This window comes from Oncorhynchus nerka, linkage group LG5 (genome assembly GCF_034236695.1).
Source record: "Oncorhynchus nerka isolate Pitt River linkage group LG5, Oner_Uvic_2.0, whole genome shotgun sequence".
NCBI lineage: Eukaryota > Metazoa > Chordata > Actinopteri > Salmoniformes > Salmonidae > Oncorhynchus > Oncorhynchus nerka.
Window position 1 is genome coordinate 49,007,660 of NC_088400.1, and position 21,051 is coordinate 49,028,710.

General features: G+C 41.5%; 18 non-coding genes across 18 annotated transcripts; all 18 read right to left on the minus strand.

Moving 5' to 3' along the window:
* Nucleotides 1-11,061: 11,061 nt before the first annotated feature.
* Nucleotides 11,062-11,133, minus strand: trnac-gca (transfer RNA cysteine (anticodon GCA)). Its single transcript has one exon. It is a non-coding gene; the product is annotated as a tRNA-Cys (tRNA).
* Nucleotides 11,134-11,436: 303 nt separating this feature from the next.
* On the minus strand, nt 11,437-11,508 carry trnac-gca (transfer RNA cysteine (anticodon GCA)). Its single transcript has one exon. It is a non-coding gene; the product is annotated as a tRNA-Cys (tRNA).
* Nucleotides 11,509-11,811: 303 nt separating this feature from the next.
* Nucleotides 11,812-11,883, minus strand: trnac-gca (transfer RNA cysteine (anticodon GCA)). The gene has a single exon. It is a non-coding gene; the product is annotated as a tRNA-Cys (tRNA).
* Nucleotides 11,884-12,683: 800 nt separating this feature from the next.
* On the minus strand, nt 12,684-12,754 carry trnac-gca (transfer RNA cysteine (anticodon GCA)). Its single transcript has one exon. It is a non-coding gene; the product is annotated as a tRNA-Cys (tRNA).
* A 304-nt stretch (nt 12,755-13,058) lies between these two features.
* trnac-gca (transfer RNA cysteine (anticodon GCA)) lies at nt 13,059-13,130 on the minus strand. Its single transcript has one exon. It is a non-coding gene; the product is annotated as a tRNA-Cys (tRNA).
* A 303-nt stretch (nt 13,131-13,433) lies between these two features.
* Nucleotides 13,434-13,505, minus strand: trnac-gca (transfer RNA cysteine (anticodon GCA)). Its single transcript has one exon. It is a non-coding gene; the product is annotated as a tRNA-Cys (tRNA).
* Nucleotides 13,506-14,104: 599 nt separating this feature from the next.
* trnac-gca (transfer RNA cysteine (anticodon GCA)) lies at nt 14,105-14,176 on the minus strand. The gene has a single exon. It is a non-coding gene; the product is annotated as a tRNA-Cys (tRNA).
* Nucleotides 14,177-14,781: 605 nt separating this feature from the next.
* trnac-gca (transfer RNA cysteine (anticodon GCA)) lies at nt 14,782-14,853 on the minus strand. The gene has a single exon. It is a non-coding gene; the product is annotated as a tRNA-Cys (tRNA).
* A 907-nt stretch (nt 14,854-15,760) lies between these two features.
* Nucleotides 15,761-15,832, minus strand: trnac-gca (transfer RNA cysteine (anticodon GCA)). Its single transcript has one exon. It is a non-coding gene; the product is annotated as a tRNA-Cys (tRNA).
* A 303-nt stretch (nt 15,833-16,135) lies between these two features.
* Nucleotides 16,136-16,207, minus strand: trnac-gca (transfer RNA cysteine (anticodon GCA)). Its single transcript has one exon. It is a non-coding gene; the product is annotated as a tRNA-Cys (tRNA).
* A 605-nt stretch (nt 16,208-16,812) lies between these two features.
* On the minus strand, nt 16,813-16,884 carry trnac-gca (transfer RNA cysteine (anticodon GCA)). Its single transcript has one exon. It is a non-coding gene; the product is annotated as a tRNA-Cys (tRNA).
* Nucleotides 16,885-17,474: 590 nt separating this feature from the next.
* trnac-gca (transfer RNA cysteine (anticodon GCA)) lies at nt 17,475-17,546 on the minus strand. Its single transcript has one exon. It is a non-coding gene; the product is annotated as a tRNA-Cys (tRNA).
* Nucleotides 17,547-17,834: 288 nt separating this feature from the next.
* Nucleotides 17,835-17,906, minus strand: trnac-gca (transfer RNA cysteine (anticodon GCA)). The gene has a single exon. It is a non-coding gene; the product is annotated as a tRNA-Cys (tRNA).
* Nucleotides 17,907-18,209: 303 nt separating this feature from the next.
* Nucleotides 18,210-18,281, minus strand: trnac-gca (transfer RNA cysteine (anticodon GCA)). The gene has a single exon. It is a non-coding gene; the product is annotated as a tRNA-Cys (tRNA).
* A 590-nt stretch (nt 18,282-18,871) lies between these two features.
* Nucleotides 18,872-18,943, minus strand: trnac-gca (transfer RNA cysteine (anticodon GCA)). Its single transcript has one exon. It is a non-coding gene; the product is annotated as a tRNA-Cys (tRNA).
* Nucleotides 18,944-19,533: 590 nt separating this feature from the next.
* trnac-gca (transfer RNA cysteine (anticodon GCA)) lies at nt 19,534-19,605 on the minus strand. Its single transcript has one exon. It is a non-coding gene; the product is annotated as a tRNA-Cys (tRNA).
* Nucleotides 19,606-19,908: 303 nt separating this feature from the next.
* On the minus strand, nt 19,909-19,980 carry trnac-gca (transfer RNA cysteine (anticodon GCA)). Its single transcript has one exon. It is a non-coding gene; the product is annotated as a tRNA-Cys (tRNA).
* A 605-nt stretch (nt 19,981-20,585) lies between these two features.
* Nucleotides 20,586-20,657, minus strand: trnac-gca (transfer RNA cysteine (anticodon GCA)). The gene has a single exon. It is a non-coding gene; the product is annotated as a tRNA-Cys (tRNA).
* Nucleotides 20,658-21,051: the final 394 nt, after the last annotated feature.

Consider the following 21,051-nt stretch of genomic DNA (forward strand, 5'->3'; position numbering starts at 1 on the left):
ATTCATGTCGCTAACTACAGTGAATGAAGGCATGCAATGACGAATCTCTGAGATTCTGTTTAGTGGGCGCTGCAGGGCCTGTGGTTAACAAGAACCCTAGGTCTTCCCATTGGGACTACTTACGCATAGTGGTGCAGATTTTCTCGGCAGCATGCAGCTGCCATTGGCATTGAGTGATCAAACCAGGTGAATCACTGCGTGTATTGAGAGATTGCATTCATGAGAAGGTGTCCATTGCGGCACAACAATAGGATGCCACCTTTCCAACAAGTCAGTTTATCAAATTTCTGCCCTGCTAGAGCTGCCCCGGTCAACTGTAGGTTCTGTTATTGTGAAGTCCAAGCGTCTAGGAGCAACAACAGCTCAGCCGCGAGGTGGTAGGCCACATAAGCTCACAGAACAAGGCCGCCGAGTGCTGAAGTGTGTAGCGCGTAAAAATGGTCTGTCCTCGGTTGCAACACTCACTACCGAGTTTCAAACTGCCTCTGGATCAACAGCACAAGAACTGTTCGTCAGAAGCTTCATGAAATGGTTTTCCAAGGCCAAGCAGCCGCACACAAGCCTAAGATCACCATGCACAAATGCAGAGCGTCGCCTGGAGTGGTGTAAAGCTTGCCACCATTGGACTCTGGAGCAGTGGAAACGTGTTCTCTGGAGTCATGAATCACGCTTCACCATCTGGCAGTCTGACGGACAAATCTGGGTTTGGCGGAAGCCAAGAGAATGCTACTTGCCCGAATGCATAGTGCCAACTGTAAAGTTTGGTGGAACTTGGTCTGGTGTTGGTGTTTTTCATGGTTTGGGCTAGGTCCCTTACTTCCAGTGAAGCAATTCTGTGCTTCCAACTTTGTGGCAACAGTCTGGGGAAGGCCTTTTCCTGTTTGAGCATGACAATGCCCCCAGGCACAAAGTGAGGTCCATACAGAAATGGTTTCTTGAGATCGGTGTGGAAGAACTTGACTGGCCCTGACCTCAACCTCATCGAACACCTATGGGATGAATTGGAACGCCGACTGCGAGCCCGGCCTAATCGCCCATCGTCATTGCTCAACCCCACTAATGCTCTTGTGGCTGAATGGGAGCAAGTCCTTGCATGTTCCAACATCTAGTGGAAAGCCTTCACAGAAGAGTGGAGGCTGTTATATCAGCAAAGGGGGGACCAACGTCATATTAATACCCATGATTTTGGAAAGAGATATTCGACGAGCAGGTGTCCACATATTTTTTGTCATGTAGTGTATGAAGAGTGGTACTCATTGGTGTTTAGTGTTGGATTTGCCCCAAACATAACACTTTGTATTCAGGACATAAAGTTAATTTCTTTCTCAAATTTTTTGCAGTTTTATTTTAGAGCCTTATTGCAAACAGGATGCATTGTTTTGGAATATTTGTATTCTGTACAGGCTTCCTTATTTTCAATCTTCAATCTGTCATTTAGGGTAGTACTTTGGAGTACCTACAATGTTGTTAATCCATCCTCAGGTTTCTCCTATCACAGCCTATCACAGTGTAACTGTTTTAAAGTCACCGTTGTCATCATGGTGAAATCCCTGAGCAGTTTCCTTTCTCTCAGGCAACTGAGTGTGTAGTGTATTAGTGGTGATCTACTTCCGGGTTGGAGCGAGCGGTCGCATTCGCACTTCGGCCCGCAGGTAGTATAACTTTTCATTACATTTCATTACATTTCACTATAGCACAACGGTTTGATTTGTCTAATCTTAGCAATTTCTTCTTAGCTAGCTACATAGCCGTCTTTGTATCAAAGATAATTGCGTAATTATCGTATTTCGTCGTCCTAACGTAGTCTACACTGCTATCTGCCCAGCAGCTAGCCAGCTAGCCAGCTAGCTAACGTCCACCGTCTACCGAATAGCAGCACTGTAAAAACTATTACACTCAACTGAACGACTTGATTAGTGTAGTGTTAGCTAGCTACATAGTTGTCTTTGCTGTCTTCGTATCCAAGATAATTGTGTAGTTTAGAGTGTGTAGTCTTAGAGTGATTATCTTAATTTACCGAGGTTAGCTAGCCAGCTATTTGTCGTCCTTAACGTAGGAGACACTGCTAGCTAGCCAACAGCTAGCCAACGTCTACCGAATAGAACTTCCTCACTCAACAACCCGGTCGCATGCCGCTTCGCTCCACAGGTAGTATCACATTTTCATTTCATTTCATTACAGTACAACGGTTTGATTTGTTTGATCATAGCTAGCTACATAGCTAGCTACATAGCTGTCTTGGTATCAAAGATAATTGTGTAGTCTAGAGCGATTTTCTAGGTTAGCTAGCCAGCTATTGTCGTTCTTTTAACGCAACGTAACGTAATCAACACTGCTAGCTAGCCAGCTAGCCCTCGAATAGCAGCACTGTAGAAACTATTACATTCAACGGAACGACTTGATTAGTGTAGTGTCAACAACGCAGCCACTGCCAGCTAGCCTACAAAGTCAACAACGCAGCCACTGCCAGCTAGCCTACTTCAGCAGTACTGTACCAGTGTTGGTTTGCGATGGGCAAAATGGATTAATAGTTTCCAACTGTTCATCACTGACTCAGGAGCCAAAGATGCAGCACAAAAACAAGCTCTTTTATTGCACTTGGAAGGGTCGGATGTGCAGGACATACTCACAAAGTTAGATGACATTGGGGAAGACAAGTACTATGAAATCAGGTTGACAAAGTTTAACGAGTACGTCACTCCACAAAAAAACATCACCTACAAGAGGCATTTGTTTAGGCAAGCTGAACAAGCACAAGGGGGAATCAGTGGACACGTTTGTGAGCAGAATTAAACAGTTGGCTGATACATGTGATTATGGAGATTTCAAAAACGATTTCATACGGGACCAAGTATTTGGAGGCTGTTGACCAGCATGCGGCCAGAATGGAAAGACTGAACGTCAATATAATTCAACAGGGGAAAAGTGAACAAAAACAACCCAGATGGGACTGTCACAAAATTGAAAAATGTTATTTAAAAAAAAAAGAGATTTTCTTCATCCAACAAGGGCAAGCCATCTAATGATGACCAACCTGTCAAATGCTTCAGATGTGGTCAGGAGGGCCCTACTGGATGGCCATGTTCCATCACACACGGTGGCAAAGATGGACACTCCTCCAAAATGTGCAGAACAAAGACAAAAACTATAAGCCATAAACACACCTGCTATACAAAATGACAAAACTGACATTGACAATGATGAACGTGTTCACACTTACCAGAAGTACTGATGACGCTGAAATACAATTATTAGACAATGACCAGCCAGTTAAAATTGACTCTGGGGCTAGCTGTAATATCGTGGGCACAGCAACATTCAGTCATTTGCAGACCTGATGCAATACGCAATTGAAACCAACATTCAAGAGACTTTACCCATATGGTTCAATATAACCATTAGCAGGCCTGTTCACTGCCAACAGTACAGCAGTTGTTAGTTCTGAGTCAATCACTACAGACATTCTAGTCATGGAAGATGCACAGATGGCTGTACTGGGAATGAAATCAGCAGTTGTTCTTGACGTTTTGTACATAGGGCCAAAGTCACACATAAACTCAGTCCAAGCTGATGACACCAAGACATTCAAAGATGCACTGCAGGTGGAATACAAAGACTGTTTCACAGGGCTGGGAAAACTTATAGACATCCAGTTAGGAATGAAAGTAGATGAGACTGTCACACCTGTTGCATAGCCATTAAGCAGAATTCCATTCAGTGTCAGGAAGCTAGTTGAAGAGAAGACAAACACGCTAGAGGATAAGGATGTTAATGAGAACGTGAACGGACCTACACCATGGGTGTCACCATTAGTTGTAGTGCACAAGAAAACCGGTGACATCAGGGTATGTGTTGACATGCGTAGAGCAAATGAAGCTTTTCTGCGGGCAGGACACCCCATCCCCACCATCAACGAGATCCTGGAGGACATGTCGGGAGCCGTGGTCTTCTCAAAACTGGACCTAAAGTGGGGATATCATCAGATCGAACTGAAACCTGAGTTTGATATGTCTCTGCTCCAGACAAGGTATCGCTTGGGTCCACAACGAGGGGGTCCACAACATCTCTGATGATATCATTGCGTTTTTGGAAGAACACACAAGAACACAACAAAAAACTACACCAAGTACTGAGATGACTGCAGGAGAGGGGGCTCACCCTCGACAGTGACAAGTGTGAATTCCAACTGACGGAGATGGAGTTCTTGGGTCATGTTCGGAGCAGCACAGTCAAAGGTGGAAGTGGTGCAGAACACACATAGACCGACAAATGCTGCTGAAGTAAGGAGTTTCTTAGGACTAGTGAACTACTATGGAAGATTCATCCCTAATCTGACGACCACACAACCTCTGAGAAGACTCACAAAAGCATCATGCAAATGGAAAATGTGGAGATGAGCGAGACTCATCATTCAACTCGCTGAAGAATGCGCTGGCCAGTTCACACAACATGGACTACCTAAATCAAGATTCATAGACACACGTGATGGTGGATGTTAGTCCAGTGGGGCTAGGGGTTATCTTGAGTCGGAAGGAAAAAGATGCTACGCTAGCCGTACTCTCACAGATGTAGGGCGACGCTATTCTCAAACTGAAAGAGAGGCACTAGCCATAGTCAGGTCGGAGAGACGTTTCAAATCAAATCAAACTTTACTTGTCACATGCACCGAATTCAACAACTGTAGACCTTACTGTGAAATGTTTACTTACAAGCCCTTAACCAACAATGCAGTTCAAGAAAAGTTAAGAAAATATTTACCAAATAAACTGAAGTAAAAAATAATAAAAAGTAACACAATAAAATAACAATAATGAGGCTATATACGGGGGTACCGGTACTGAGTCATTGTGCGGGGATACATGTTAGTTGGGGTCATTTGTACATGTCGGTAGGGGTGAAGTGACTATGCATAGATAACCTCTCTGGGGTAGGGGGCAGTATTTTGAAGTTTGGCAAGCATGCCCAAAGTAAACTGCCTGTTACTCAGGCCCAGAAGCTAGGATATGTATATTGTAGTATTGGGTAGAAAACACTCTAACGTTCATAAACTGTTAAAATAATGTCTGTGAGTATAACAGAACTGATTTGGCAGGAAAAACCCTGAGAACAATCCAACCAGGAATGTTTTTTTTAGGGCATTGGACTTTCCATTGCTTTTCTATGGGGAAGCCTAATGATTAGGAACCAGATTGCAGTTCCTATGGCTTCCACTAGATGTCAACAGTCTTTAGAAATTGTTTAATGTTTTTTTGTTGTTGAAAAATTAACACGTATTCGTATTCTTTCTAAGTGAATCTCAGAAGCCCTCTAGTCTCTTGGTGTGTGTAAATGAGTGCACGCCCCTCGCTGTTTTTCTCCGGTATTGTTAACAGTTTATTCCGTCTTAAATTTTATCGATTATTAACATATCAGGGTACCTGAGGTTGGATTAAAAACGTTGTTTGAAATGTTTGGACCAAGTTTACAGGTAACTTTTTAGAATCCCTTGTAGGCATGATGGGCGAGTTGGAACAGGTGTATTTCTGAATCAAACGCGCCAAATAAACAGACATTTTTGGGATATAAAGAAGGACTTTATTGAACAAAACGACCATTCATTGTGTAACTGGGACGTTTGGGATTGCAAAAAGATGAAGATCTTCAAAGGTAAGGGATTTATTTTAACACTATTTCTGACTATCACGATGCAATTACTTGGTTGGAAAATGTTTGACATGATCTGGTGAGGGCGCACACTCGGTTATTTATCTCCTGTATTGAATATACTATTTTTCATCTTAAATGTTTATGTTTATTTACATATTAGGGTAACTGAGGTTGGATTAGGAACGTTGTTTGACATGTTTGGACCAAGTTTATTGGTAACGTTTGGGATATATTTTGTATGCATTTTGAACGAAACAGGTGGATTATTGAATGACGCGCGCCAAATAAACTAAATTTTTTGGGGATATAAATAAGGACTTTATCGAACAAAGGACCATTTGTTATGTAACTGGGAACCTTGTGATTTCAAGCAGATGAAGATCCTCAAAGGTAAGGGATTTATTTTATCACTATTTCTGACTTTCGCGATGCATCTGTTTGGTTGGAAAATGGTTTTAATGCTTATGCGGGGCTCTGTCCTCAGATAATCGCCTGGTATGCTTTCGCCGTAAAGCCTTTTTCAAATCTGACAAAGCAGCTGGATTAACAAGAAGTTAAGCTTCTAAATTATGTTAGACACTTGTTTCTTCATGAATGTTTAATATTACTAATTTAGTATTTTTGAATTTCGCGGTCTGCAATTTCACCGGCTGTTACCTACCGTCCCACCTGCCTGTAAGAAGATAATGAACATTGAGTAGCAGCAGTGTACAAAACAAATGGGGTGGGTGTCAATGTAAATAGTCTGGTGGCCATTTGATTAATTGTTCAGCAGCCTTTTGGTCCTAGACTTGGCACCCCGGTACCGCTTGCCGTGCGGTAGCAGAAAAAACAGTCTATGACTTGGGTGACTGGATTTTCTGACAATTTTATGGGCTTTCCTCTGACACCACCTGGTATAGAGGTCCTGGATGTCAGGAAGCTTGGCCCTCTTAAGGTCAGATGCCAAGCAGTTGCCATACCAGGTGGTGATGCAACCGGTCATGATGCAGTTGCCATACCAGGTGTTGATGCAACCAGTCATGATGCTCTCGATGGTGCAGCTGTAGAACTTTTTGAGGATCTGGGGACCCATGCCAAATCTTTTCAGTCACCAGTCTTCATGTGTTTGACAAATGACAAAGGCTTTGTAATGGTAACTGACCACAAGAGACAATTTTATTCTCCAAAATCCAAACCACCAGCAAAGATCGAAAGATGGGCACTGAGAATGTAGCCTTACAGATTCAAGTTTGTAAACGAGCCTGGGCCTCAGAATTCACCCGACTCACTGTCACGGTTGACACTGAACCTTCCAGCGTCTCCACACTACTAGGACGTATAGTGGCAAAATTACTCTGTTATGCACATAATTTGCATAAACCTTAAACTTGTACATTTCTACTGTCTGTTTCTCTCATGTAAGAAGAGGCGCTCTTGTTTCTGAGTAACTTAGTCACGTGGTCAAAGACAAAGGGCCGTCTGAGAGTGACCAGTTTTTTTGGTCCATCCTGTTCTTTTCCTATCTTTCAAGAGCACAGTTGTGTGGAGATATGAAGAGAACAGTGGCTAGCTTGTGCAGCAGCGACAATTGTATCAGCAGAAAGGAGTAACAGAACTGTCGTTATCACTTGTTTGTACGCTATGCACCCACCATGATCTCACACACCTGCTAAACTGCCACATAGACCAAAGAGGTTGTGTTTTCCTATAAAGGCTGGGACCCGACTCTTGTTCGTTGGGCTCTTGACTGTTGCACCTGTTGAGCGATTGTTAACCAGCTCCATTTTGGGCAAATCTTATAATAAAATATGTTGTTTTGAAGAATCTACAGTCTCTCTCTTCCTTTCTGGTTAGAATTTCCACGTCAGACGACACACGGTGCCATGTGCATTCAGCACACGAGAGCTGGAAGAAACGTCAGCAAATGGACCCAATTCTAGCTACGCTAGAACAAACATACACCAACAAACATCAGACAGTGTGGCTGGAGGACATGCGACACTGCACACCGACGTGTTCAGGAATGCTCTGTTGTTGGACAGATAATTCCACAAGGCAATTGCATCTCCATTCCACTAGCGGCTCAGAAACAAACATTGATGTTAGCACACGAAGGGAATCAGGGGGTATTAAAAATAAAATAGAGACTGCCCGCAAAAGTACTGCTCATGAAGTCCTTTCCACCGTGTCAAGTCAATTGCACACTACCAAAGCAGGTCCCTAAAGTCAGAATAGAGCTTCCAGCTAAACCATGGCAGATCCTAGCCATTGACATGTGTGGGCCGTTTCCAATAGGAGAACATCTCCTCGTAACAAAAGATGGGTTGATGTGAGGATCCTAAACCGCATCACCACCGCCAAAGTAATCAAAAGCCAGAGGGAGACGTTCGCAGTCCATGGGTATCCTGAGTCCATCGTGATGGATAATGGCGCTCCTCTTTACTGTCAGTGATTTCCGAGCATACGTGGAAGGGAAAAGGGGTCTGACACCGCTGCATCACTCCATACTGGTCTAAGACCAATGGCAAAGTTCAAAGGCAGAACACGTCAAAGCAACCCACTCTGCTCAATCAGAAGGGAAGGCACACAGAACTACGGGCGTTTCTCATGGCCTGCAGGAGTACACCGCATTCAGTTGCAGGCCGCAGTCCAGCTGAACTGTTGAGCTGTCAGCCCGACATGCAGCCAGGAGCTGAACCGACAGCCCTAGGAGACAACTAAAAGCACAATCCAGCAAGGTGACATGGTTCTGCTACAGACACCAAAGCGGAACAAGTTGTCAACTACCTTCGAACCAGGGCCATACGTTGTCATGGACAGGAAGGAGAACTCTGTTGTCCTGGAAAGTAATAGCCAGAGGACCATGTGACACCGTTCTTTTGTGAACTTGCGGATACTACCACAGTCAAGACAATGGATTTACAAGTGACAGAGACACTGACCAGGCAGAGCCTGCGACACTGCATAGACAAGTGCCTGCACCTGTCGAGGCCGTTCAGCCAAAGCCTCGACCCAGGGGACTCAGACAACCAGCAGTGCATCTGAAGGACTATGTTAGATAGACATGTTGCCATAATGGATCAGAATCATCTCTGACACATTCTGATTGGCAGGGCCGTCTACCCCTAGCCATCACCGGAAAAGTTCCCGGCAAGAGTTCTTGTCGAATGAACGTTGTCAACAAAAAGAGTTCCAGCAATGTAACCAGTGTCATGGCTGATTGTTTAAAGCAAGCAACAGTAAACATTACAGTATGTTGTTGTTGGAAAATATTTGAAGAGATGTGTCATAATAATAGCGAGTCAAACAGCTAAGAAGAGGAGGGGTGTGGACTATTAGCGGCACCTAGTGGAGCAATAACAGCAGGGCATGATGAGGCACGTGATGCACAGATGTTGGTTGTTCTTGGATATGCAGTTGGTTGGGTTTGGGACATGGAATAAAGTACAGGTTAATAAATCCCTTGATTCTGAGTCAAGTCAATACATAACTTGAAGCACGCCTGTATCATTGTAGTGCCTGGGTGTATTGATACACCATCCAAAGTGTCATTAATATTTTCACCATGCTCAAAGGGATATTCGATGTCTGCTTTTTAATTATTATTTTTTTTTACCCATGTACCAATATGTGCCATTCTTTGCGAGACATTAGAGATCCTCCCTGGTGTTTGTGGTTGAATCTGTTTTGAAATGCACTGCTCGACTGAGGAACCTAACCGATAATTGTATGTTTTGAGTCCAGAGATCAGGTAGTCACTCAAAACTCATGTTAAACACTATTATCGCACACAGAGTGAGGCCGTGCAACTTATTACGTTACTCCTGAACTGATGTAGGCTTGCCAAAACAAAGGGGTTGAACACTTATTGACTCAAGACATTTCAACTTTTCCTTCTTTTTTTTTTTCATTAGTCAACATTTCTACAAAACATCATTCCACTTTGACATCATGGGATATTGTGTTTAGGCCCGTGACACAACATCTCAATGCGATCCATTTTAAAGCCATGCTGTAACAACTTTCTGAAAAAGTCAAGGGATGTGAGTACTTTCTGAAGGCATAGTATCTAATGGAGAGACATACTGACTAATAGGGGACATTTTAGGTGGAGCGGAGGCAACAAAGGACACTTCCTCGGTCAAAATACAGTCATCAAGACCTCTTGATTTGCGGTCTCATTCTTTACCGATGAGCTTCAACCCCTTCTGTTAGACATTTTTTCTCTCTCAGTCAGACAGTTCCTATTTTAGATGAAGAGTTAAATCACCGAATAACAAACACAGACCTATAATGTATTCCATTTCAAGGGGGCACCAGGATTTGAAACCGGGACCTCTTGAGCTGAGGTCAAACGCTCTACCACTGAGCGATACCCCCTCTGTCAAGAACTGCCTGACGGAGAGAAAAAAACATTTGTAGATTGAGTAACAGCACCTAGTAAGGAACACTCCCTCAAAACACACTCATCAAGTATTTGAGATCAAGGGAGCAATAGGATTTGACCCTGAGACCTCTTGAAATGCAGTCTAATGAACTACCCCCTCCGTTAGGCCAGTATCAAAAAATCCCCGATCTGACAAGGTAAAAATCTGCCACTGAACAAGACAGTTAACCCACTGTTCCCTGGGCGCTGAAGATGTGGATGTTGATTATGGCAGCCCCCAGAAACGCTCTGATTCAGAGTTGGGTTAAATGCGGAAGACACATTTCATTTGAAGGCATTCAGTTGAACAACTGACTAGAAGAGTTATATCACCTAATAAAGAACATTCCCTCTGTTCTGTTCTGCAGTCAAATGCTCTACCACTGAGCTCTACCCCCTCTGTTAGAAACTGTCTGAAGGCGGAAAAATGGTCTAATAAGGGACATTTCAGCTGGAGATGGACATCACCTAATAAAGTACTCTCTCGCATTGAAAACATACCCATAAATTATTTGATTTCAAGTTGACAAAAGAATTTGAACCTGAGTCCTCTTGATCTGAAGTCTATTGCACGTGCACCTCTGTTAGGAACTGTTCAACTGAGAGAAAAAACATCTAATTAATGAGGGACATTATAGATTGAGGAAGATAACCTTAAAAGGAGCACTTCCTCTCTCAAGATAAACTTAGAAAGTACTTGATTTAAGGGGGCGCCAGGATTTGATCCTGAGAAATTGTCTAATAAGGGACATTTCAGATGGCGATCCTCATAACCTAATCAAGAACACTCTCTCTTTGAAAACATATCCATAAAGTATTTGATTTCAAGTTGACAAAAGGATTTGAAGGTGAGAAATCTTGACCTGAAGTCTATTGCACTTCCACCTCTGTTATGAACTCTCTGACTGAGAGAAAAACCATCTAATGGGGGACATTTTAGATTGAGGAACATAATCTAAAAAGGATCACTCCTACCCTCAAGATACACATAAATAATACATGATCCAAGGGGGCATCAGGATTCGAACCTGGGACCTCTTGATCTGCAGTCAAATGCTTTACCACTGAGCTATACCCTCTCTGGTTCAAACTGTCTAAAGGTGGAAAAATGGTCTAATAAGGGACATTTCAGCTGGAGATGGACATCACCTAATAAAGTACTCTCTCGCATTGAAAACATACCGATAAGGTATTTGATTTCAAGTTGACAACAGGATTTGAACCTTAGACCTCTTGATCTGAAGTCTATTTCACTTCCACCTCTGTAATGAACTCTCTGACTGAGAGAAAAACCATCTAATGGGGGACATTTTAGATTGAGTAACATAATCTAAAAATGACTATTCCTACCCTCAGGATACACATCAAAAGTACATGATCCAAGGGGGCACCAGGATTTGAATCTGGGACCTCTTGATCTGCAGTCAAATGCTCTACCACTGAGCTATACCCCCTCTGCTTGAAACTGTCTAAAGGTGGAAAAATGGTCTAATAAAGGACATTTCAGCTGGAGAAGGACATCACCTAATAAAGTACCCTCTCGTATTGAAAACATACCCATAAAGTATTTGATTTCAAGTTGACAACAGGAATTGAACCTGAGACCTCTTGATCTGAAGACTATTGCAATTCCACCTCTGGTAGGAACTGTCTGACTGAAAGAACAACCATCTAATGGGGGACATTTTAGATTGAGTAACATAATCTAAAAATGACTACTCCTACCCTCAGGACACACATCAAATGTACATGAACCAAGGGGGCACCAGGATTTGAACCTGGGACCTCTTGATCTGCAGTCAAATGCTCTACCACTGAGCTATACCCCCTCTGCTTAAAACTGTCTAAAGGTGGGGAAATGGTCTAATAAAGGACCTTTCAGCTGGAGAAGGACATCACCTAATAAAGTACTCTCTCGTATTGAAAACATACCCATAAAGTATTTGATTTCAAGTTGACAACAGGAATTGAACCTGAGACCTCTTGATCTGAAGTATATTGCAATTCCACCTCTGGTAGGAACAGTCTGACTGAGAGAACAACCATCTAATGAGGGACATTATAGATTGAGTAACATGTCCTAAAAAGGAGCGATCTCTCTCTCAAGATACACTTAGAAAGTACTTGATTTAAGGGGGAGCCAGGATTTGATCCTGAGAAATTGTCTAATAAGGGACATTTCAGATGGCGATCTACATAACCTAATCAAGAACACTCTCTCTTTGAAAACATATCCATAAAGTATTTGATTTCAAGTTGACAACAGGAATTGAACCTGAGACCTCTTGATCTGAAATCTATTGCACTTCCACCTCTGGTAGGAATTGTCTGACTGAGAGAACAACCATCTAATGGGGGACATTTTAGATTGAGTAACATAATCTAAAAATGACTACTCCTACCCTCAAGATACAAATCAAAAGTACATGATCCAAAGGTGAACCAGGATTTGAATCTGGGACCTCTTGAACTGCAGTCAAATTCTCTACCACTGAGCTATACCCCCTCTGCTTAAAACTGTCTAAAGGTGGAAAAATGGTCTAATAAGGGATATTTCAGATGGCGATCTACATAACCTAATCAAGAACACTCTCTCTTTGAAAACATATCCATAAAGTATTTGATTTCAAGTTGACAACAGGATTTGAACCTGGGACCTCTTGATCTGCAGTCAAATGCTCTACCACTGAGCTATACCCCCTCTGCTTAAAACAGTCTAAAGGTGGAAAAATGGTCTAATAAGGGATATTTCAGCTGGAGATGGACATCACCTAATTAAGTACTCTCTCTCGTTGAAAACATACCCATAAAGTATTTGATTTCAAGTTGACAACAGGTTTTGAACCTGAGACCTCTTGATCTGAAGTCTATTTCCCTTCCACCTCTGTAATGAACTCTGTAACTGAGAGAAAAACCATCTAATGGGGGACATTTTAGATTGAGTAACATAATCTAAAAATGACTATTCCTACCCTCAGGATACACATCAAAAGTACATGATCCAAGGGGGCACCAGGATTTGAATCTGGGACCTCTTGATCTGCAGTCAAATGCTCTACCACTGAGCTATACCCCCTCTGCTTGAAACTGTCTAAAGGTGGAAAAATGGTCTAATAAAGGACCTTTCAGCTGGAGAAGGACATCACCTAATAAAGTACTCTCTCGTATTGAAAACATACCCATAAAGTATTTGATTTCAAGTTGACAACAGGAATTGAACCTGAGACCTCTTGATCTTAAGTCTATTGCAATTCCACGTCTGGTAGGAACTGTCTGACTGAGAGAACAACCATCTAATGAGGGACATTATAGATTGAGTAACATAATCTAAAAATGACTACTCCAACCCTCAGGATACACATTAAATGTACATGAACCAAGGGGGCGCCAGGATTTGAACCTGGGACCTCTTGATCTGCAGTCAAATGCTCTACCACTGAGCTATACCCCCTCTGCTTGAAACTGTCTAAAGGTGGAAAAATGGTCTAATAAAGGACATTTCAGCTGGAGATGGATATCACCTAATTAAGTACTCTCTCTCATTGAAAACATACCCATAAAGTATTTGTTTTCAAGTTGACAACAGGATTTGAACCTGAGACCTTTTGATCTGAAGTCTATTGCACTTCCACCTCTGGGAGGAACTGTCTGACTGAGAGAACAACCATCTAATGAGGGACATTATAGATTGAGTAACATATCCTAAAAAGGAGCGATCTCTCTCTCAAGATACACTTAGAAAGTACTTGATTTAAGGGGGCGCCAGGATTTGATCCTGAGAAATTGTCTAATAAGGGACATTTCAGATGGCGATCTACATAACCTAATCAAGAACACTCTCTCTTTGAAAACATATCCATAAAGTATTTGATTTCAAGTTGACAACAGGAATTGAACCTGAGACCTCTTGATCTGAAGTCTATTGCACTTCCACCTCTGGTAGGAACTGTCTGACTGAAAGAACAACCATCTAATGGGGGACATTTTAGATTGAGTAACATAATCTAAAAATGACTACCCTCAGGATACAAATCAAAGGTACATGAACCAAGGGGGCACCAGGATTTGAATCTGAGACCTCTTGATCTGCAGTCAAATGCTCTACCACTGAGCTATACCCCCTCTGCTTGAAACTGTCTAAAGGTGGGAAAATGGTCTAATAAAGGACATTTCAGCTGGAGAAGGACATCACCTAATAAAGTACTCTCTCGTATTGAAAACATACCCATAAAGTATTTGATTTCAAGTTGACAACAGGAATTGAACCTGAGACCTCTTGATCTGAAGTCTATTGCAATTCCACCTCTGGTAGGAACTGTCTGACTGAGAGAACAACCATCTAATGAGGGACATTATAGATTGAGTAACATATCCTAAAAAGGAGAAATCTCTCTCTCAAGATACACTTAGAAAGTACTTGATTTAAGGGGGCGCCAGGATTTGATCCTGAAAAATTGTATAATAAGGGACATTTCAGATGGCGATCTACGTAACCTAATCAAGAACACTCTCTCTTTGAAAATATATCCATAAAGTATTTGATTTCAAGTTGACAACAGGATTTGAACCTGAGACCTCTTGATCTGAAGGCTATTTCACTTCCACCTCTGTAATGAACTCTCTGACGGAGAGAACAAACATCTAATGGGGGACATTTTAGATTGAGTAACATAATCTAAAAATGACTACTCCTACCCTCAAGATACACATCAAAAGTACATGATCCAAGGGGGCACCAGGATTTGAATCTGAGACCTCTTGATCTGCAGTCAAATGCTCTACCACTGAGCTATACCCCCTCTGCTTGAAACTGTCTAAAGGTGGGAAAATTGTCTAATAAAGGACATTTCAGCTGGAGAAGGACATCACCTAATAAAGTACTCTCTCGTATTGAAAACATACCCATAAAGTATTTGATTTCAAGTTGACAACAGGAATTGAACCTGAGACCTCTTGATCTGAAGTCTATTGCAATTCCACCTCTGGTAGGAACTGTCTGACTGAGAGAACAACCATCTAATGAGGGACATTATAGATTGAGTAACATGTCCTAAAAAGGAGCGATCTCTCTCTCAAGATACACTTAGAAAGTACTTGATTTAAGGGGGCGCCAGGATTTGATCCTGAGAAATGGTCTAATAAAGAACCTTTCAGCTGGAGAAGGACATCACCTAATAAAGTACTCTCTCGTATTGAAAACATACCCATAAAGTATTTGATTTCAAGTTGACAACAGGAATTGAACCTGAGACCTCTTGATCTGAAGTCTATTGCAATTCCACCTCTGGTAGGAACTGTCTGACTGTGAGAACAACCATCTAATGAGGGACATTATAGATTGAGTAACATATCCTAAAAAGGAGCGATCTCTCTCTCAAGATACACTTAGAAAGTACTTGATTTAAGGGGGTGCCAAGATTTGATCCTGAGAAATTGTCTAATAAGGGACATTTCAGATGGCGATCTACATAACCTAATCAAGAACACTCTCTCTTTGAAAACATATCCATAAAGTATTTGATTTCAAGTTGACAACAGGAATTGAATCTTAGACCTCTTGATCTGAAGTCTACTGCACTTCCTCCTCTGGTAGGAACTGTCTGACTGAAAGAACAACCATCTAATGGGGGACATTTTAGATTGAGTAACATAATCTAATAATGACTACTTCTACCCTCAGGACACACATCAAATGTACATGAACCAAGGGGGCACCAGGATTTGAACCTGGGACCCCTTGATCTGCAGGCAAATGCTCTATCACTGAGCTATACCCCCTTTTCTTAAAAATGTCTAAAGGTGGAAAAATGGTCTAATAAAGGACATTTCAGCTGGAGATGGACATCACCTAATTAAGTCCTCTCTCTCATTGAAATCATACCCATAAAGTATTTGATTTCAAGTTGACAACAGGATTTGAACCTGAGACCTCTTGATCTGAAGGCTATTTCACTTCCACCTCTGTAATGAACTCTCTGACTGAGAGAACAAACATCTAATGGGGGACATTTTAGATTGAGTAACATAATCTAAAAATGACTACTCCTACCCTCAAGATACACATCAAAAGTACATGATCCATGGGGGCACCAGGATTTGAATCTGAGACCTCTTGATCTGCAGTCAAATGCTCTACCACTGAGCTATACCCCCTCTGCTTGAAACTGTCTAAAGGTGGGAAAATGGTCTAATAAAGGACATTTCAGCTGGAGAAGGACATCACCTAATAAAGTACTCTCTCGTATTGAAAACATACCCATAAAGTATTTGATTTCAAGTTGACAACAGGAATTGAACCTGAGACCTCTTGATCTGAAGTCTATTGCAATTCCACCTCTGGTAGGAACTGTCTGACTGTGAGAACAACCATCTAATGAGGGACATTATAGATTGAGTAACATATCCTAAAAAGGAGCGATCTCTCTCTCAAGATACACTTAGAAAGTACTTGATTTAAGGGGGTGCCAAGATTTGATCCTGAGAAATTGTCTAATAAGGGACATTTCAGATGGCGATCTACATAACCTAATCAAGAACACTCTCTCTTTGAAAACATATCCATAAAGTATTTGATTTCAAGTTGACAACAGGAATTGAATCTTAGACCTCTTGATCTGAAGTCTACTGCACTTCCACCTCTGGTAGGAACTGTCTGACTGAAAGAACAACCATCTAATGGGGGACATTTTAGATTGAGTAACATAATCTAAAAATGACTACTTCTACCCTCAGGACACACATCAAATGTACATGAACCAAGGGGGCACCAGGATTTGAACCTGGGACCCCTTGATCTGCAGGCAAATGCTCTATCACTGAGCTATACCCCCTTTGCTTAAAAATGTCTAAAGGTGGAAAAATGGTCTAATAAAGGACATTTCAGCTGGAGATAGACATCACCTAATTAAGTCCTCTCTCTCATTGAAATCATACCCATAAAGTATTTGATTTCAAGTTGACAACAGGATTTGAACCTGAGACCTCTTGATCTGAAGGCTATTTCACTTCCACCTCTGTAATGAACTCTCTGACTGAGAGAACAAACATCTAATGGGGGACATTTTAGATTGAGTAACATAATCTAAAAATGACTACTTCTACCCTCCGGACACACATCAAATGTACATGAACCAAGGGGGCGCCAGGATTTGATCCTGAGAAATTGTCTAATAAGGGACATTTCAGATGGCGATCTACATAACCTAATCAAGAACACTCTCTCTTTGAAAACATATCCATAAAGTATTTGATTTCAAGTTGACAACAGGATTTGAACCTGAGACCTCTTGCACTTCCACCTCTGTAATGAACTCTCTGACTGAGAGAACAAACATCTAATGGGGGACATTTTAGATTGAGTAACATAAGCTAAAAATGCTTACTCCTACCCTCAGGATACACATCAAATGTACATGAACCAAGGGGACACCAGGATTTGAACCTGGGACCTCTTGATCTGCAGTCAAATGCTCTAACACTGAGCTAAACCCCCTCTGCTTAAAACTGTCTAAAGGTGGGAAAATGGTCTAATAAAGGACATTTCAGCTGGAGAAGGACATCACCTAATTAAGTACTCTCTCTCATTGAAAACATACCCATAAAGTATTTGATTTCAAGTTGACAACAGGATTTGAACCTGAGACCTCTTGCACTTCCACCTCTGTAATGAACTCTCTGACTGAGAGAACAAACATCTAATGGGGGACATTTTAGATTGAGTAACATAAGCTAAAAATGCTTACTCCTACCCTCAGGATACACATCAAATGTACATGAACCAAGGGGACACCAGGATTTGAACCTGGGACATCTTGATCTGCAGTCAAATGCTCTAACACTGAGCTAAACCCCCTCTGCTTAAAACTGTCTAAAGGTGGGAAAATGGTCTAATAAAGGACATTTCAGCTGGAGAAGGACATCACCTAATTAAGTACTCTCTCTCATTGAAAACATACCCATAAAGTATTTGATTTCAAGTTGACAACAGGATTTGAACCTGAGACCTCTTGATCTGAAGTCTATTGCACTTCCACCTCTGGTAGGAACTGTCTGACTGAAAGAACAACCATATAATGGGGGACATTTTAGATTGAGTAACATAATCTAAAAATGACTACTCCTACCCTCAAGATACACATCAAACGTACATGATCCAAGGGGGCACCAGGATTTGAATCTGAGACCTCTTGATCTGCAGTCAAATGCTCTACCACTGAGCGATACCCCCTCTGCTTGAAACTGTCTAAAGGTGGGAAAATGGTCTAATAAAGGACATTTCAGCTGGAGAAGGACATCACCTAATAAAGTACTCTCTCGTATTGAAAACATACCCATAAAGTATTTGATTTCAAGTTGACAACAGGAATTGAACCTGAGACCTCTTGATCTGAAGTCTATTGCAATTCCACCTCTGGTAGGAACTGTCTGACTGAGGGAACAACCATCTAATGAGGGACATTATAGATTGAGTAACATGTCCTAAAAAGGAGCGATCTCTCTCTCAAGATACACTTAGAAAGTACTTGATTTAAGGGGGCGCCAGGATTTGATCCTGAGAAATTGTCTAATAAGGGACATTTCAGATGGCGATCTACATAACCTAATCAAGAACACTCTCTCTTTGAAAACATATCCATAAAGTATTTGATTTCAAGTTGACAACAGGATTTGAACCTGAGACCTCTTGCACTTCCACCTCTGTAATGAACTCTCTGACTGAGAGAACAAACATCTAATGGGGGACATTTTAGATTGAGTAACATAAGCTAAAAATGCTTACTCCTACCCTCAGGATACACATCAAATGTACATGAACCAATGGGACACCAGGATTTGAACCTGGGACCTCTTGATCTGCAGTCAAATGCTCTACCACTGAGCGATACCCCCTCTGCTTGAAACTGTCTAAAGGTGGGAAAATGGTCTAATAAAGGACATTTCAGCTGGAGAAGGACATCACCTAATAAAGTACTCTCTCGTATTGAAAACATACCCATAAAGTATTTGATTTCAAGTTGACAACAGGAATTGAACCTGAGACCTCTTGATCTGAAGTCTATTGCAATTCCACCTCTGGTAGGAACTGTCTGACTGAGAGAACAACCATCTAATGAGGGACATTATAGATTGAGTAACATGTCCTAAAAAGGAGCGATCTCTCTCTCAAGATACACTTAGAAAGTACTTGATTTAAGGGGGCGCCAGGATTTGATCCTGAGAAATTGTCTAATAAGGGACATTTCAGATGGCGATCTACATAACCTAATCAAGAACACTCTCTCTTTGAAAACGTATCCATAAAGTATTTGATTTCAAGTTGACAACAGGATTTGAACCTGAGACCTCTTGCACTTCCACCTCTGTAATGAACTCTCTGACTGAGAGAACAAACATCTAATGGGGGACATTTTAGATTGAGTAACATAGGCTAAAAATGCTTACTCCTACCCTCAGGATACACATCAAATGTACATGAACCAAGGGGACACCAGGATTTGAACCTGGGACCTCTTGATCTGCAGTCAAATGCTCTAACACTGAGCTAAACCTCCTCTGCTTAAAACTGTCTAAAGGTGGGAAAATGGTCTAATAAAGGACATTTCAGCTGGAGAAGGACATCACCTAATTAAGTACTCTCTCTCATTGAAAACATACCCATAAAGTATTTGATTTCAAGTTGACAACAGGTTTTGAACCTGAGACCTCTTGATCTGAAGTCTATTGCAATTCCACCTCTGTAATGAACTCTCTGACTGAGAGAACAAACATCTAATGGGGGACATTTTAGATTGAGTAACATAATCTAAAAATGACTACATCTACCCTCCGGACACACATCAAATGTACATGAACCAAGGGGGCACCAGGATTTGAACCTGGGACCCCTTGATCTGCAGGCAAATGCTCTACCACTGAGCTATACCCCCTTTTCTTAAACATATCTAAAGGTGGAAAAATGGTCTAATAAAGGACATTTCAGCTGGAGATGGACATCACCTAATTAAGTCCTCTCTCTCATTGAAATCATACCCATAAAGTATTTGATTTCAAGTTGACAACAGGATTTGAACCTGAGACCTCTTGATCTGAAGTCTATTTCCCTTCCACCTCTGTAATGAACTCTCTGACTGAGAGAACAACCATCTAATGGGGGACATTATAGATTGAGTAACATGTCCTAAAAAGGAGCGATCTCTCTCTCAAGATACACTTAGAAAGTACTTGATTTAAGGGGGCGCCAGGATTTGATCCTGAGAAATTGTCTAATAAGGGACATTTCAGATGGCGATCTACATAACCTAATCAAGAACACTCTCTCTTTGAAAACATATCCATAAAGTATTTGATTTCAAGTTGACAACAGGATTTGAACCTGAGACCTCTTGATCTGAAGGCTATTTCACTTCCACCTCTGTAATGAACTCTCTGACTGAGAGAACAAACATCTAATGGGGGACATTTTAGATTGAGTAACATAATCTAAAAATGACTACTCCTACCCTCAAGATACACATCAAAAGTACATGATCCAAGGGGGCACCAGGATTTGAATCTGAGACATCTTGATCTGCAGTCAAATGCTCTACCACTGAGCTATACCCCCTCTGCTTGAAACTGTCTAAAGGTGGGAAAATTGTCTAATAAAGGACATTTCAGCTGGAGAAGGACATCACCTAATAAAGTACTCTCTCGTATTGAAAACATACCCATAAAGTATTTGATTTCAAGTTGACAACAGGAATTGAACCTGAGACCTCTTGATCTGAAGTCTATTGCAATTCCACCTCTGGTAGGAACTGTCTGACTGAGAGAACAACCATCTAATGAGGGACATTATAGATTGAGTAACATGTCCTAAAAAGGAGCGATCTCTCTCTCAAGATACACTTAGAAAGTACTTGATTTGAGGGGGCGCCAGGATTTGATCCTGAGAAATTGTCTAATAAGGGACATTTCAGATGGCGATCTACATAACCTAATCAAGAACACTCTCTCTT